The sequence below is a fragment of the Ictalurus furcatus genome, chromosome 8, assembly GCF_023375685.1.
Source record: "Ictalurus furcatus strain D&B chromosome 8, Billie_1.0, whole genome shotgun sequence".
NCBI lineage: Eukaryota > Metazoa > Chordata > Actinopteri > Siluriformes > Ictaluridae > Ictalurus > Ictalurus furcatus.
This window is the reverse complement of record NC_071262.1, coordinates 10,071,206-10,088,890: the sequence shown is the minus strand read 5'-3', so window position 1 is coordinate 10,088,890 and position 17,685 is coordinate 10,071,206. Positions and strand designations below refer to the sequence as shown.

Genomic DNA, 17,685 nt, shown 5'->3' with positions numbered 1-17,685 from the left:
CCCTCCGAGTCTGCTGGAGGAACCTGGAGCAACCTAGGTAAAGCAGTATAATGTGACATTGAAGTTAAAGCAACACTTACAGCTATCAAGGCTGGGATGATGTTCACCCTTGGCATTAACAAGCACGATCTGTCGGAAGAGGATATCGGCATATGTAAACAGGACATGTGTTATTTGTCATTTTTGCTTGAGTATATCATTCCTTATGCATTCTGGTCTGTAGTGTTGCCCAAAAGTTGGATATACAGTACTGTGCAAAAGTTTTAGGCACACTATTATTTAAGGACAAACTTTGTTATAGATTTTTTTATTTTATGACTTCTACATTATATAGTCAGTACAAAAACATTTTAGATTCCCAAACATTAGTTTTCTGGCACAAAATTAAATGTTACAGAAAAATGTTTGTATGTCATTAAAGAAAGCAGCATATTCCATAAGAGACCACTAATCAGAACAAAAACACAATGAAGGTTGCTGGGTTTTGCTGCAAAAATAAAAGCAAGTGTGACAGTCAAAGTCTCCAGAAGATCCGTGACTGGTTCTGCAAGATGCTCAATACAACTCAATACATCCAGCTAATTTCCTGATAAAACTGCACAAATTGTACCAGAGACTATTTTTATTTTTATTTTTTTTTAGTCACACCAAATATTGACTTTCATTTAATATTGTTTACTGCTCTTTACAGTATTCTTTGAAGGCATCTTTGCTCTACATCATTTCTTTGCATGTGCCTAAATCTTTTGCACAGTACTGTAGTTGGATATTTCCTACCTCTAGTCCTGATCATTTGTGCATTTACTTTCACTCCCTTATCCAGAGTGACTTACAGAAGTGCTTTATATTCGCTCTTTAATTGAAGACAGACAGTGACGCATCTGATCGAAGACATTCACTCCACCAGTTGGGTACCATGACAGAGAAGACTCTTGAGGCAGGTCTTCATGGGTGGGTTAAGTCAAGTTGTGATAGCAGCTTGAAGGAAACATGGCACAGAGCTGGATTTGAGTATAATTTAAGTATATTTTTTTCTGAAAATGTAATAAGAAATAATATGAATTGGTATGTTTTTATGGATATCAGCCAAAAATGTGTCATATGTATAGGTTTTATGTGTCAGCTCCACAGTTCTTTAGAGTTTTTACTGTAGTTTTTTGTGGAATTCTGTGTTTGGTTTACGCCAGATGTAACGGGACCCCTGTCTTCCAAAGAATTCCACTTTCGACTCATCAATTCACAGAACATTCTCCCAAAAGGTTTGAGTATCATCGGGCATGGTGTCACAAGGTGTGTTTTGGTAAAATTCAGACTAACCTTAATGTTCTTCTGGGTTAGCAGTGGTTTTCACCACGCCACTCTTCCATGGAAGACATTTCTGACCAGTGTCTTTCTATAGCGGAGTCATGAACAGTGACCTTTATTAATGCGAGAGAGGCCTGTAGTTCCTGTAGATAATGGCTTTCACTGTGGTCCTTTTGAGTCCCAGAGCCTTTGAAATAGCTTTGTAAGCCTTCCCAGACTGATGTATTTCACCTTCTTCCTCATCATTTCTGGAATTTCTTTCAACTTTGGCATAGTGTGTTAATGGGTAAGACCTTTTAACCAACTTCATGCTGTTGAATAAATTCTATGTAAGTGTTGATTTGATTGAACAGGGTTTGCAGTGATCAGGCCTGGTTGTATCTAGTCCATCTGAACACCATTATTTTGATAGATTTTGGGAATTAGTAATTACGGAGGCAAATATATTTTCACACAGGCCCAGTTGGTATTGGATTTGCTTCAATAAATAACATTATCATTATTTATTAATTTGCTTCAATAAATAACTATCATTTAATACTGAATTTTGCGTTTACTCAGGTTGCCTTTGTTTTATCTTAGATTTTACTTTAATTTCTGAAAGAATTTAATATGAGAGATATACAAAAACAGAAGAAATCAGAATGGGGCAAATATTTTTTCACAGCACTGTAAATGCAGACCATTTACCATAAGTACATTTACCATATACCCAATCTTTATGTGAAAGAGTTTAACTGAATAAACAATCATGTTTTCATCTGTGTATTTTTTCCTGTAGGTTTTTATGTGTGGGGTTTCAGATGAGCTTTGATATTGGCTGATACTCAAGGTTTTGTTATAGGTATTGGAAAAGCGTGGAAAAAAGTGGTATCTCTAATTGTAAGATTGTATTGCTTTCCAGATGTTACATTTTCCACATGGCAGAGTGCAAAACACTTTTTTTAAAAATGTGTTTTCACTTTTTGTTTATTATTTAAGGTTGTGACCATTTTCATTACACATTTAAGTTTGTACACAGTTCCTTCGTTGCAGATTTATCTTTACAAAAAAATTTTGTTGCACCTGTGGGCTGCCCATCTGCCTAGCACTGATCTAGAATTTACCTCTGACTCACTCCTGGTTTCGATAAGATGTAGATGTTCTTTTTAACAGAATCAGCAGAAATGCCCATTAATATTTATTTATCAGGCTTGCTGTATTATTGGACTAATGAACCGATAAAGAATTAAGCAGTATCACACAAGCAAGTGTGAGCTAATACTGAATCATAGCAGTGGCGATATTCAGTATAACCATGCGATTGCAAGTGCAATATTGCTTTTATACAACAGTTCTATGAACAAGAAATCACTGTCGAGTAGCTGACATTTTGGACACAATATGGCCGAATGTTTGGTTTATTTTTGCTCTTTTAACGGAAATAGATCCAGAAGAAGCCACTCTCACTTTATAGCACGTCTGCTAGTTGGCTCACATTAATTTGTACTAGAGATGCACCGATCTAAATTTCTCAACTGATGCCGGTAACCGATTATTAAGAGTGATATCGGCCGATACCGATAGTGCTGCTTTTATACCTTCTTTTAAATGAATAATAATTAATTCCACAATTCTGAAAGAAATTAAAATAAAAACTTTATTCTCTCCATTTCAACAAGTTGTTTCACAGTAACTGGTCTCATAAACAGAAAACACATTACTCTAATTAACATTAACACATGAACTAAATTCTGAAGATTAAAGGAAGATTTTGTAACTTATTGAATGTTATTAATTCATGTTAACATTGACTGTAAAAAAAAAAAAAAAAAACTCCTGTTAGTCTCACATCACATCTACTTCATCATTGAACATCAAACTGGTAATATATAATATAAACTTTTTTTATATAGTAACATTAACTGGATATGAAATACACTACTCTACAAATATATTTTTCTGTGCAATATATACTTTTTTGTCAACTCATCTTCATTTAAATCTTTCAATGGTGTACTGGCCCTTTAATTTAGTGCGAGCAGCACAGCAAAAAAATAAAATAAAATTTAAATATTATAAAATATATATATATAATATTATAAAATAAAAAGACTCGACACTGAAACTCCCGCTTCACTGCTGCTCACTTCCGGTGTAAAATTTTAGTGGTGCAGAGATTACAAACTGCAGTTTTGTCATCATTCCACACAAGAGACATCATCTTTACACACAGCACGAAATCGATGTGTGTTCCCGCCCTCTTGTGATTGACAGGATATAATAGGCCCTGAACATCGGATGTTTTTAAAATGTGAAAAATTGCCTTTATCAGCCGATACATCGGTGCATCGCTAATTTGTACATTCCTGTTAAAGGCACTTTTGGTGAAATTGGCTTCCCTTCTTGCTTTTCATCTTCATCTGATGAGCATTCATATTTTAAGTCCAAAGTTTTATTCCTGAAAAGTATCGGTTGCCATATCTGCTGATGATGTCACTAACAATACTGTAGTAACCGTTTCGGAAGTGGAATTTTACGTGGAGAACACAGACAAGCAGAGTTATACAAACAGTGGCATGTCCCAGTGCGGTTATACTAAATATAAGCACTCTTGGAACACCACTTGTCCAATCAAATTAGTGGACTGGAACTAACTGTTATATAAGAAGCTTTAACTCAAAACTGATCTGATCTCTCACAGAGCTCTGGGCTGCTGTGATGCAATGTCTGTTCTCACCTTGGTGAAACCTTGGTGCTGTTATAAACTAGCTCAGCTAATGTGATTTTTTTTTTTCATCCCTTCTGCTCGCTCTTGCGCGCTCTCTCTCTCTCTCTCTCTCTCTCTCTCTCTCTCTCTCTCTCTCTCTCTGTCGCTGTCTCCCAATTTATCCACATCCACTGTGTCTTTCTTTTGCTCCTCTTGCCTTTCTCTTTCTCAGATCATTTTGTTTCTCTGTGATTATTCTCTCACTTTCTCTGCTTCTTTCACCGTCTTTCATAGAAAAGAACACACCATCAATAGCCTCTTCAGTCTTTTTTGGACTACACAGTGTCAGGATTTACATCATCTGTTATTATGTTTTGTGTTTTTTTTTTTTTTTTTTTCCATTTGTTTGTTTTTGTTGTTGTTGTTTTTTTCCCCCTCCATTTTTTGGTCTCTCCACCCTTTCTGTGTGGATGTGGAGAGCAATTCCTCTAGCTCTTTTTTTTTTTTTTTTGGCTTGAATGGCAAAATGAAAGTGTTGAATCCTCTCCCCTTCTCTGCCCCCAAATCTCTCTCACAGTCCCTGCAAATCCCTCGAATGGAGCTGCAGATATATGTAGAAGCAGGAAAGCATCCCAACAAGCACTGTCCGTTCATTTCTCTTTTCCACTGACTGTGCAGGAGAGGACTACAAATGAATGACCTGTGTCTTGTGCGCAGTCTATATGAAGTTTTGTGGTGGAAAAATACACACACACAAATGTTGGTTGTATGCCAGCGCATACCAGTTAATGTACTAAACTGTGAGTAATCACTAAAGAAATTGCAAGTGCGCTTGAATATAAAATTTTTATTGCCTGGCTTCTTGTCCTGTTTAATGTATACGACCTTCAGCATGTAGGTGAGGCTTTCTATGCACAAAATAGGGAAGTCTACTATACATTCTACCAGAGGGGTGAAAAATCTCTTCTATAGGCTAGCTGAAAAACAGTTACTTGTGCTCCTTATATTCCTTTCTACAGATGAAGTATATATGTGTTATACAACTTAGAACATGGCCCCTTTTGTGGCAGACCACCCAATCTTTAGGTAAGGAAAAGTATTGGAACCTATTGTCTTAAAGTAAGTTAAAGTAAATAACACTTAATATAAAATCCCTTGCTTGCAATTACTGCTTCCAGCAAGCGACACACTGACATCACCAACTTGTTGCATTCTTCTTTTGTGATGCTTTTCCAGGTTTGTAATGCAGCTTCTCTCAGTTGTTGTTTGTTTTTGTCTCCTCTTCAGGAGGTGAAATTCACACTCAACTGACTTGGCCAGTCTAAAACCTTCCACTTTTTTCCTGATGAAGTCCTCTGTTGAGTTGGCAGTGTGTTTTGGGTCATTGTCTTGCTGCATGATGAACTTCCTCCCAATTAGCCTGAATGCATTTCTCTGTAAATTGGCAGACCGTTTCTGTAAACTTCTGAATTCATTCTGCCGCTACCACAAGAGTTACATCATTAATAAAGATTAGTGAGCCTGATCCAAAAGCAGCCATGCAAACCCAATCCATGACAGTACCTCAACTGTGCTTGACCTATGAGATTGTATGTTTTGGATCATGACCAGATCCCTTCTTTCTCCATCACTTTGGCCTTTCCATCACTTTGGTAGTGGTTAATCTTGGATCCAGAATTTTTCTGGCTCATCTCTGTGTTTCTTTTTGCGAAATCCAGTCTGGCTTTCTGATTCTTACTGCTGATGAGTGGTTTGCATTTTGTTGTATGACCTCTATATTTCTGCTCTCTTCTTCTTCAAACTGTGGATTGTGCTATCTTCACCCCTGTCCTGTGGTGATGTCACAGACTGTATTTTTTGGGGGGTTTTCACAGCTCTCACAATATTTCTGTCATCAACTGATGTTATTTTCCTTGGCTGACCTGTTCAGTGCCTGGCTGTTAGTGCACCAGTAGTTTCTTTATTTTTCAGGACTTTCTAGATTGTTGTAATGGCTATGCCCAGTGTTTCTGTAATGGCTCTGATCAATTTTCTCTATTTTCTCAGCTTCAAAATGGTTTGTTTTTCTCCCATAGACAGCTCTCTGGTCTTCATGTTGGTTTATTCTTTTCAACAACAAATGCAGTCTTCACAGGTGAAACCCAGGGCTCAAACCAAGAGTAGACATTCAGAGCTATTAATAGTGTAAACAATTACTCTAACAGGGCACACTTGGGCAGCAAGAAACACCTGTCAATCACATGTACCAATATTTTAAACACTTCAAAAATAGGAATGAAAGCTGAAATTCTGATCTTTCATCTCATTCATCCCTTTGATCTCAAACCTAAATGTCTTCAGACTATAGCAGAAACAAAATAATTGGCTTTGTTGTTCCAGTATTTTCACAGGGGACTGTATATAGTCACCCTTGTTAAAGACAGGTTAAACATGTCATTGTGGTCAATTGGCATAGTTTCACACTGAAAATTTGAGATGTATTTCTTACTTACAGTTACATAGCACTTTTCTAGACATTCCAAGCACGTTACATAATATTTGGGGAGGTGGGGGGGAGAGAGGTAGCCTCCACCTGGATGATGCAAGGGCAGACATAGTGTGCCAGAATGCCCACCACATACCAGCTATTAGTGGCAAGTAGAGAGTGATGTAGTGAATTCAGAGATGGAGATTATAAGGGGGCCATGATAGAGAAGGGCCAATGGGGGAATTTCGGTTATACCCCTACTCTTTTACGATAAGTGTCCTGGGATTTTTAATGACCACAGAAAGTCAGGACCTCGGTTTAACGTCTCATTCGAAATACTGAGCTGTTTTTACAGTATAGTATCCCCATCACTATACTGGGGCATTAGGCCCCACACAGGCAACATGGTGAGCGACCCCTGCTGTCCTCACTAATACCACTTCCAGCAGCAACCTTAGTTTTCCCCAGGAGGTCCCCCATCCAGGTACTGGCCAGACTTAACCCTGTTTAACTTCAGTGGGGAAACTAGGCGAGAACTGCAGGGAAACCTGGCTTTATTCCTAGATAGCTCATAATTCTATTCTATCTAGATAATTCTAGATAATTCTAGATTTTAAGAAAATAAAATCGAACACTAACCATATATAACATATTGCAGAACTCAAAATTATGAATATTCATGTGTTCTTAAGTGCCGGTGATAAAACATAACTAGACATGCTGTTTTGCCTGACCTCTTAACTGCTTATAGCATCATCTTCTAATTTGTAAGTTTTGATGAGCACAGCAAGAAGTCACTGGTTATTTATTTCTTCCCTGCTGTTTTCTTTGCAGTCTGTAGCTGTAGCTATTTAAAGGATATGTTTCTTGCCTTATGACTCCCCCTGTCCAAAAGCGAATCCCAGCACTAAGGTTCCCAACAGACCTGTGCACTATAACCATCTTATATCTTTGATAGTGCATTTGTATTCTCAGTTCTCACTGTTCAGAAGGTGTAAATTAATTTTCTATAACAAGGCAAAGCACAAGTTTATATTAATGCACAGAGACTTGTATGGCAGAGGCTTATGTGGAATTGTTTCTACGGTGGAGGACATTTTCTTTAGCATTTATGGACGAAGTCTCCAGTGCCAGTGTTTTGTGACCGTCAGAAGAAACACTGTTCCTTGATGTTTCTCTGTCACAGGAAAGTGTTCTCCATGGCATACTTTAAAAAAAAAAAAAAAAAATTGTCTTATCTTTCAGAGAGAGAAAGGCAGTAATAGGCTGTAGCTGTGATAACATAAGCAATAAAACTGTAAATGAATTGGGAAAAAAAAACACGTATGATATGCCATTCTTTAGGTTTTTTTTAAATTGGCAAATTGGTGTGGTCTAAAAGGAGTAAAACACTTTAAGAAGTGTTGTTTAATCGACTCTGCTTTGTGTTAAACCGTTGATTATTTTCCTATAACAAAACTGCTGTCCTGATTTATTGCTTAAATATTGAGAATAAGCACAGAACCCAGGGATAGCAACAGTGTACTTTAGCGAAAAAATGTCTTATTGGGGCACCTGCATACATGTTTTGGATTTTACCACAAAGGTAGGTGCGTCATATGAATGCTAAGCTTTTTTGACTATGAGGATGAATCCATGCTACGTCATGAAAATAAAGCTTGCCTATTCCGTATGTATCTAAATTTTAAACAAAAAATGGTTCTGACTTTGGTGGTTCTTTGGAGAATATGGGGGGACAAAAACACTGTCTTTGCTACATCACATATGAGAGCTTATTTTATTGGTTTGAAAAGGTTAGTATAAACTGGGTCAAAGTTGAATTTGAGTGAGCTTTGTGTGCATTGCTGAGGCATCAAATCCAAATCCTGTAGGCAAAGCAGCCCCACTCTGTCTCCATAGGGAAACAATGGCTTCGCCAGCACAAAGCGGTTTTGTGGCTGATCATCTGTAGGTGGCCTTAATTATAATTGTAGCATAGTTTACAAAGAAACAGGACATTTCAGATGAAAGTCCTGCATATGAAAAGAAGGTTCTAAAGATCAGGGTGTAGATGAGGTCTTTTTCCTTATATTTCCTTATTTCATTCTCCCCTATTAACAACTCAGTGCAAACAGAGATATCATTAAAGCTCTGCCCATCGCTGTTAAAGTGTCTTGCCACTGGAAGGAAGAAATCCTTCATTCTCATGGTAGGAAGATGCTCGACAAACCAATCAGACAGTCTCCTTTTGGTTTCTCTGATGTGCTGCTGATTGCATCTCTTGCAGGATAGACAATAAACAGCTCTTGCAGTGATGCATCAGTAGTAATGGGTAACAGAAAAAAAACACCATGATCCTTTAGGCTTTAGGGCCTGTGATTTTAGTGGCTGTGTTAATAAATCAAACAGTTTGGATGGGTGCATGCTTCAGTACTGTACTTCCTACTAGATATCTTTTTATTTTTGTCAGTAGATGATGAATTAAGGCTCCTTTAAAAAATGAAGTACTCTCAGGGAGTCCTGGGGGGGATTTAGTTTTTAACTATAATTTCAGCAATGATAAGTGAGCACCAAAGAAATTCTCACTGTCTCTTGAAGCCAGCTGAGAAAATGTTAGCTAGCAATGTAATGATGGACCATGCAGTTATAGGAAAATAACCCACCCTGAAGTAGATTAAAAATGTCATTCCTCTGAAACTGTTACAGCTATTTGCCAACAATTCTAATATTTAAATTTATTAATGAATTAAACGTCATGCTTTTTTTGAATATTTACTATATGGCCAAAAGTTTGTGGACACCTGACATGTGGACATACCCATCTGTGCTTCTTGAACAACCCATTCCAGATTTAGTCCCCCTCTTGCTGGTATAATAACCTCCAGTCTTCTGGGAAGATTTTCCTCTCGATTTTGGAGCGTGGCTGTGGGGATTTACTTATTCATCCACAAGAGCATTAGTGAGATCAGGCACTGATATCGGGTGAGGAGGTCACTAGGGTGCAGTCATATTGTGGTGGGATACAGTTCATCCCAAATATGTTCATTAGGGTTGAGGTCAGAGTTCTCTGCAGGCCACTCGAGTTCTTCCACTCCAACATTGGCAAAGGTTGACATTCTAGACAATTGTGAGGCAACAGTTTGGGGAAGGTCCACATGGGTGTGATTGTCAGGTGTCCACATTGTTTTGGTCATATAGCATAGTTCCTGTTATCACTTGCATCAGAGGTATTCAAACTGTATAGTGGTGCATGAAGGAATTGCAGGTGAGATGGAAAATGCCCCAAAAAAGAAATATTTAAATGAGCATTTCAGTTTTTGCAAGTTCTTAAAAAATGAGAAGTGAGGCTAATGGGCAAAAATGTCTGAATACATCTGACGTGCACTGCGGCATGCCATAAAATTCTCGTTCTCTCACCAGCCTCTTTTTCTTCTGTTATATGTTCTCTGTAAGACAAAATTCAGCTCGTCATGTTACCAAGAAACCATTACGCATAACGTCCTCTGTCCTGAAGACCCTTCTGTGTTGGAAAACTTATTGATACAAAGCGCTGACACTCCTACACTCCTTCCATAAATGATAAATAAACGCCTCCTAACACAAAACTTCACTGTATATCAGCAATTGTATGGCTTTGTTTTTTAAATAGCAACACATTTTTAAATCTGCTTATTATAAGCCTTCGATTATATGTATTATGTGTAACATGTTTGCATGAGGTTCATCATAAACCTATCAACTGTGTTACAATCAAAACTATTGTCAGAGCCGTATAGTTATAGAAAATGAATCCATACCTTCTGAATCAAGTATTCTGAGGCATAAAGATATCTTTATACCTTAGTCTGGGATATTGTCATATCCTAATCCTGCATGTGTATACACAGTCATACATACACTCCTATCCAGCTTGAGTGCAACTTTTATTGCTCTAATCTTCCTTTTCAACTGCAGCCATCAGTAATATTAGGTGACATAGCACTCAATGTTATCACCCCTCTCCTGGCCTGGCTTATTGTGTGGTCATGTATTTTCTTCAGGCACATTGCTCTCTCCTCACATCAGAAATGACTTCAGCAGCTCCTCACAATAGTCCATTATCACACTGCCATTATACTCAACACAGCCACCTTACAATGAGCAAAATCATAGCATTTTTGGAAGCAAGAACTTGATGAAGCGTTTCATTGTTTTTATACGTCCAAGTCTTCCATTTACATCTTGACATTTCTGTCAGCTTTCCAGAATAATGTCAATGTGTTTCTGTGGCAGCAAGCAGCAAGCCTTGGACCACTGCACTGTAAATCGGCAAAAAAAAAAAAAAAAAAAAAACAATATATATATATATATATATATATATATATATATATATATATATATATATATATATATATATATATATATTTTGAGCAGGTAGTGAGATGAAGACAGAGTGAAAGTGCAATCACTTTATTTTGTATTCGATTTTATTTCATACACAATTTTATTTATTTTCTGTGCCTTTCCTTGTATTTCTAATGCTTAGCTTTTTCTTCTACAGGCTATGCAGTATAAACAGAACAATACATGCAGCAATAAGAACCCCTTTTCTCAGCATGATTATTATCCATCTCCATTCGTGACACACTGTAATGGCATTCCAGGGGCATGAGCATTCCCTCCACTGCCTCTTACAATTGGAGTTTAGAACCTGTAAGGAAATCTTTTACTCAAACATGGCAGTGTAATAAAAGATGGAAGGCAGTTAGATGCAATTAGCATCATAAAAATGCTTCTAAGTGGTCTCCAATCATTGTTAAATGCAGTAACATCGCTGCAATAGATTTCATTTGAGTCGAGTCTCATCCAAAAACCAGTGTGTGTCAGGAGAGCTGCCGATATTTAGCCTGTATTTGATTTAGTTTTCATACGTTTTTTATTTTTTTAATTATTTAATTTAATAATTTAATTATTATTTTTGGGCTCAGGGATGTTTGCACCAAGAATTCAGGAAGTTTTAACACTGTTTTTGAGCACAGGAGTGTTCCAGAGAACTGGTTCCTGGTCCTCTTGAAAGCCGTGGTCTGGGGTTTTGCTTCCACTGAACCATCTATCCACTCTCAGCGAAGCATGCCAAGTAACGCCACTGATTCAACTGGTCATGCTACTTTCTGTTGCACGTTTCTTGATGGCAGGGAGATGGTTGTTATTTCTGCGGAGGAGACATAATGCCTTATTGATATATAAAACCATACTTGATCAGACTGGAGCATAGTAATTAGTGTTGCTGTGAAACACTGTGAAAAACACTATGAAAAACGCACCACTAATTACAGGCCAACCTGGTTTAAAATTGTCCTATGCAACATTGGCTCCTTGTTTGCAGGTATTCCTATAGAATAACATGTCATGCATCCAAAAAGTGCTCTTCTTCAAGTGTTGGTACCAAAGGATAATAATACAGTGCTCTGAAATACAGTGCTCAGTGCTCTGTATTTGCCCCATCCTGATTTCTTCTGTTTTTGTGTATATCTCATACTAAATAGATTTAGATCTTCAAAGGAAATACAACATAAAACAAAGGTATGTTTTCCCAGTGTCTTTCTGATAATGGAGTCATGAACAGTGACCATTATTGATGCAAGAGAGGCCTGTAGGTTCTTTAATGTTGCCCTTGGCATTTGACTTCCTGGATGAGTCGTTGCTGTGCTCTTGGAGGAAATTTGGAAGGTCGGTCACTTCTCGGAAGGTTCACTACTGTGCCAAGTTTTTCCTTTTGGAGATAATGAATCTCACCCTATTTGTCACTGTATAAGTCCCAGAGACTTTCAAATAGCTTTGTAATCCTTCCCAGACTGATGTATTTTAATCACCTTCTTCCTCAACATTGCGTGTAGTTTAGTTTAGTTTAGTTTAGTTTATTGATTTATTAAGCACATTTAAAACAACAGATGTTGAAAGCAAAGTGCTGTACAAGAAATATAAAACAGAATTAAACCAAATTAAGAGTAAACAAAAACCAAAGATAAGACCAATGAAAATGGATACACTCAATTAAAACATAAAGAATACAAATAAGTCTTCAAAGATGTTTAAACACAGAAACGAAGGGGGGAGATCTGATGTAGAGAGGAAGACTCCAAAGCCTAGGAGCAGCCATGGAGAAAGCCTGTCACCATTACCCTTAAAACGTGATCGAGGAACTGAGTGCAGTAATTGACTGGACGATCGAAGGTGTCTTGAAGCAGTGTAAATATACTGCGGAGCAAGTCCATTGTGCAACTTAAAAACAAAAAGCAACATTTTTAAGTCAACACTGAACTTGAACATTAACCAGTGAAGAGAAGCAAGCACAGGTGTAATGTACTCACGTTTTTCAGTGCCAGTCAGTAATCTGGCTGCCGCATTTTGTACCAACTGCAAACGATCAATAGTTGTTCTGTTCAAGCCCAGATAGAGCGAATTACAATAGTCCGACCTAGATGTTGTAAACGAATGAATAACAGTTTTGAGGTCCTTCTTGGAGAGCATCATCTTGATTTTAGCAATAGCACTTAACTGAAAGAAACTGCTTTTTGCCATATCAGCAATAATCTGCTTATCAAAGCACAGTGTGAAGTTAAAAATGACACCAAGGTTTTTGACACAGTTGCACACATTAGTAGAGCGGGGACCAAGCCGACTGACGATTTCAGAGGACAGAGCTGATGGACCAAAGACAATTATTTTGATTTTGTCATTGTTTAACTGTAAAAAGTTCATGTCCATCCAGTGCTTAATGTCATGCAGACAGTCAAACAATATAGACACAGAGCAGATCTCATTTTTCACAGGAAGATAAAGCTGAGTGTCATCCACATAGAAATGATATGCTAAGTGGTGCCTCTCAATAATATGACCTAGTGGAAACGTATATAGAGAAAAGAGAAGAGGACCCAAAATGGAACTCTGGGGAACACCGTAGGGCATTTGAGCACAGGACTTGAAACATTTCCCTACATTAACATAAAAAGATCTCTCCTTGAGATAAGAGGCAAACTACTCCAGCACAGGCCCCTGAAACCCAGCTACATGACCAAGTCTTTGCAAAAGGATATCATGATCTACTGTGTCAAATACTGCACTCAAATCAAGCAGAATTAAAATACAGTAAGAGCCTGAGTCAAGAGTAAGATATCATTGGTAACCTTCAACAAAGCAGATTCAGTACTGTGAAGTTCCCTGAAACTGGATTGAAATGAATAAAAAATATTAAAAGCACTCGGGTACGAAGAAATCTGAGAATAGACAGCTTTTTCCAAGACTTTTGAAATGAAAGTTAGTTTGGAAATGGGTCTGTAGGTATTTGTAACGTGCTGATCAAGATGATGCTTTTTTTTTAACAGCGTTTGTACTATAGTATATTTAAAAGTAGCAGGCACCACCCCATTGGCTAGAGAGGTATTAATAATGGCGGTCACGACCAGACTCAAAGCAGGAAAAGACTCTTTAAAAATATGTGAAGGCAGAGCATCAGAAGAGTAGAATGAGGACTTCATACTAGAAACCATATCAGAAAGCTCGGAAGGAGACACTGGTTGAAAAGAGCTCTGACACGGAGGCGTTTCTAGAGGAGAAGAACCATGAGATAGTGTGTTAGACCGAATACACTCAATTTAATGAGTAAAATGAGTTTAAAAAATGATCACACAGGTCAGTAGAAATCTCAAATGGAACATTAGGAGAGGGATTTAGAAAGGCATTGTTTGTACTAAAAAGGACCTTCTACCTTTGTGCATTTTGTGTAATTAAATCAGACATGTATTTCGACTGTGCCTCCTTACCAGCCCTCTGATACCGCTTAAGACACTCCCTGAAGATTTCGTATGATATCTGAAGTTTGTCTTTCTTCCATCTGTGCTCAGTGTGCCTACACTCCTGCCTGAGAGCATGAGTGGAGTTACTTAACCAGGGCTGAACTTTCTTCATCACCTTGGATCTTTGTAACTTCATGGGGGCAATTGTGTCCAGGGTAGCAGTTCAGGTACTGTTAAAAAGGTCAACCAATTCATCGGGATGGACACGAGAGGAGAGGGCTTTAACAACATTAGGGGTTTGGGTAGATAAATAGAAATCATTCAATGAACTGGCAGTAGAGGAATTAAGCGTTACTGGGTAAGACCTTTTAACCAACTTCACGCTGTAGAAAAAGTTCTGTTTAAGTGTTGATTTGATTGAACAGGGCTGGCAGTAATCAGGCTTGGTTGCATCTAGTGTCAGTTTCATAGATTTGGGGAATTAGTAACTGTTAGGGATGTCACGATCCCCAAAATAGTAGTCGGTACCCATACCACCAAAAATGCACGATACTTGATACCAAAGTCAATACCACAGTGTGGAATAAAAATTAAATTTAAAAAATGAAATTAAAAGCTCTCCTGCAGGACATACATCCACAGAAAAAGAGAGAGAGAGAGAGAGAGAGAGAAAGAGATAGATATTTTAGTTATCAAACACTGTCTGACTGTGATTAATAAAACAGTGCAGGCTACGAGTGCTAAGGTGCACTCCTAAACGCACACACACACACCTACACACCTTATACTCTGAATGCAAGCATTAGTTTAAATTCACTGATATGGTGGCAGGCCAAAAAGATTTATTAAAACCATTAACATTTCAATAATATTTTGTGACATTAGGCTACATTTTGCTGACAGGACACGGGCTAAGTGGCGATGCATGGTGGCCCATTAGGAGGTAGTTTATAACATTGCAATGTGTTAGCTTCGTTAACAAATAACTGGCTATCTCAAACATTACATGGAGCATAACGTTAGCTGGTTTCACGGCCACTATGTCAGCTGCCTCAAACAAGCATAATATATGGCCTGTGTTTCAGGTGCTTCACCAAATTTGAGGCGTTTCCTCGCTTTGTTTGAAATGAACGATAGCATCAGTTGCACACCGGCTTCAGAGCATCAATTATATGTTTGTTGTCATCTGCCTCGAATGCGAAATATTTCCATATTCCATACCACCTTTCCTCTCAAGGAGTCGGGGCGGAGCTAAACTTGTCGTCATTTTCTGTAGTTTTTACTTGTCGGTGTTCTTCTTCTTTACCACTTGTGTACTGACTAAACCACTTACACGTATTTTCTGCCCCCATCAGTTCTGGAAGAATTGCAACATCAATACCTTCAGTACCAACGGTACATACGCTACTGCAGAAAAACAAGTACCGTCACGTTTTAAGAATGTCGGTACCGACTTGGTACTGAAGTATCAGTTCTTCTGACATCCCTAGTAACTATGGAGGCAAATACATTTTCACACAGGCCAGTTGGTATTGGAAAACCTTTTTTTTTGCTTCAGTATATAACATTATCATTTTAAAATTTTTTTATAATTACTCAGGTTGCCGTTGTTTTATCTTTGATTTTGTTTTAATTGTTGAAACAATTTAGTATGATATACAAAAAACAGAATAAATCAGGATGGGGGCAGATACTATTTCACAGCACTGTAATACAAACAACAAACAGATGAACCTAGTGTCTACTACAATATTTCTCAAATCCATGTGCACAAAAGTGACATGGAATTGTACAATGGATCCACGGTTCAGAAGGAATTCTTCCATGTCAAAGAAAACCTGCAATGATAAGCCCCTCCCCAAAAGAAACAGACTCAAGTATTTGTGTGAAAACTTGGCCCTTAGGCGTGTAAACAGGCACCCATGGGCTCTTTAGCAGTCAGTTAATTCGGGCTTAATTAGGAGTTTTATTAATTTGTTTCATTTATTTTCATTCAAACCTAGTTTAAGCCATACCTAGCTACAGTACTTATACTTGTACAGATATGAGCTTATTTAAACCTCTATATGATAATATTGAATGACATTCAGTGGCCTGCTGCGAATGTAAAACATGTGCCTCAGGCTACATGATCTGTGCATGAAATGTACTGTAATTATATCCTTTGCAAAAGGACAAATTCTGATCACCTCTCCTTAGCTGACTGAGATTTCTGTTAGAGGGTGATCAGCGCTACTGTAGGCAAAGGCCAGGAGAGAGGGCTGCTTAGAGCATGGGTCTTGGAGAAGAGCAGAGTGTTAAGTGGACACCAGGGGACTGTTTGTTGTGAAGCATTCCTAAGCACTCTCTTTCCCCTGAGCGACCTATAAACTGCCAAATAAGCTTTGATGTTTCTTATGTTTTATTACAGTTTAATCACTGTTATTGTGACAGACCAAATAAAATGAAAGAACAGCAATTAAATGACAAAACCTAAATCTACAGTGTGTGGAACTTATTAACTGGTCACGCTCAGATCCCAAACTCTAAATGAGTGCTTTGCAAATCACTTGAGAGTGTTGGTGTAATTATTATCCTGATTCCTGCTGCTTTCGTCATTTTCATTGCAGCTTGTGTCTGGTATTTCTTGAAAAACTTTCTAAACAAAATCCCAAATGAAATAACATTATTTTGTGACAGACTCTAATGAATGCCTTAGCATTCTTAAAACTATAGTAATAATAATAATAATAATAATAATAATAATAATAATAATAATTATTATTATTATTATTATTATTATTATTGATTTTACCTTTGAACTCAGTTTCATACATTTTATACAAATATTGCTATTGTTATTTTTTTATTATTCCATTCTCTTTCATTTATTTATCTTTATTATTTTCATCTTCAACATTAAATATTTTAGACCTAAATGTTAACAGTATTTGTTTATAAAAATATTTTGTTTGTAAGATTTTATTTATTTACTTATTTTATATTTCAGGTGTAATGTTTTCTCATTTGCTTACTCATGGTGTCCTGCACATGCACAGTCTATTTACTTTTTAATATAAGTGATATGATAAGTTCGTAATAAAGAAAGGTACGGAAGCCCTAAGTGGCCATGCATTATTATAATTTTTTTATTTCTTGTTTTCTCGTGATCTTGACTTAATTGTCTTGTGATCTCAACATAACAAAAATCTGTTTTCTTATGATGTCATTTTATCATGAGAAAATCCCATGCCTTTTGAATGGGACTGGTATTGTATGCATGTTGGTGTCTTTGCCATCGCTATCAGAAATGTAATAATTGCCCCTTTCTCAAGTGTCGGACACTAATATGGAAGTCGTCAATCACTGACTGACATAGAGCTGTGTCCGCTTGTGTCCCTGAGCAAAGTAAAAACTAATTTATTCTTTCATGATGCTGCGGGATTGCGCTAAGCTTTTGCTCCTTCCAGAACAATAAAAGCAACATGTTA

At 37.4% G+C, this 17,685-nt stretch overlaps 1 protein-coding gene across 2 annotated transcripts in view; it reads left to right on the top strand.

The window, feature by feature from the left end:
• The window catches only part of pigg (phosphatidylinositol glycan anchor biosynthesis class G), a 154,697-nt gene that overhangs the window by 33,443 nt on the left and 103,569 nt on the right, over positions 1-17,685 (top strand). The window lies entirely within an intron of this gene.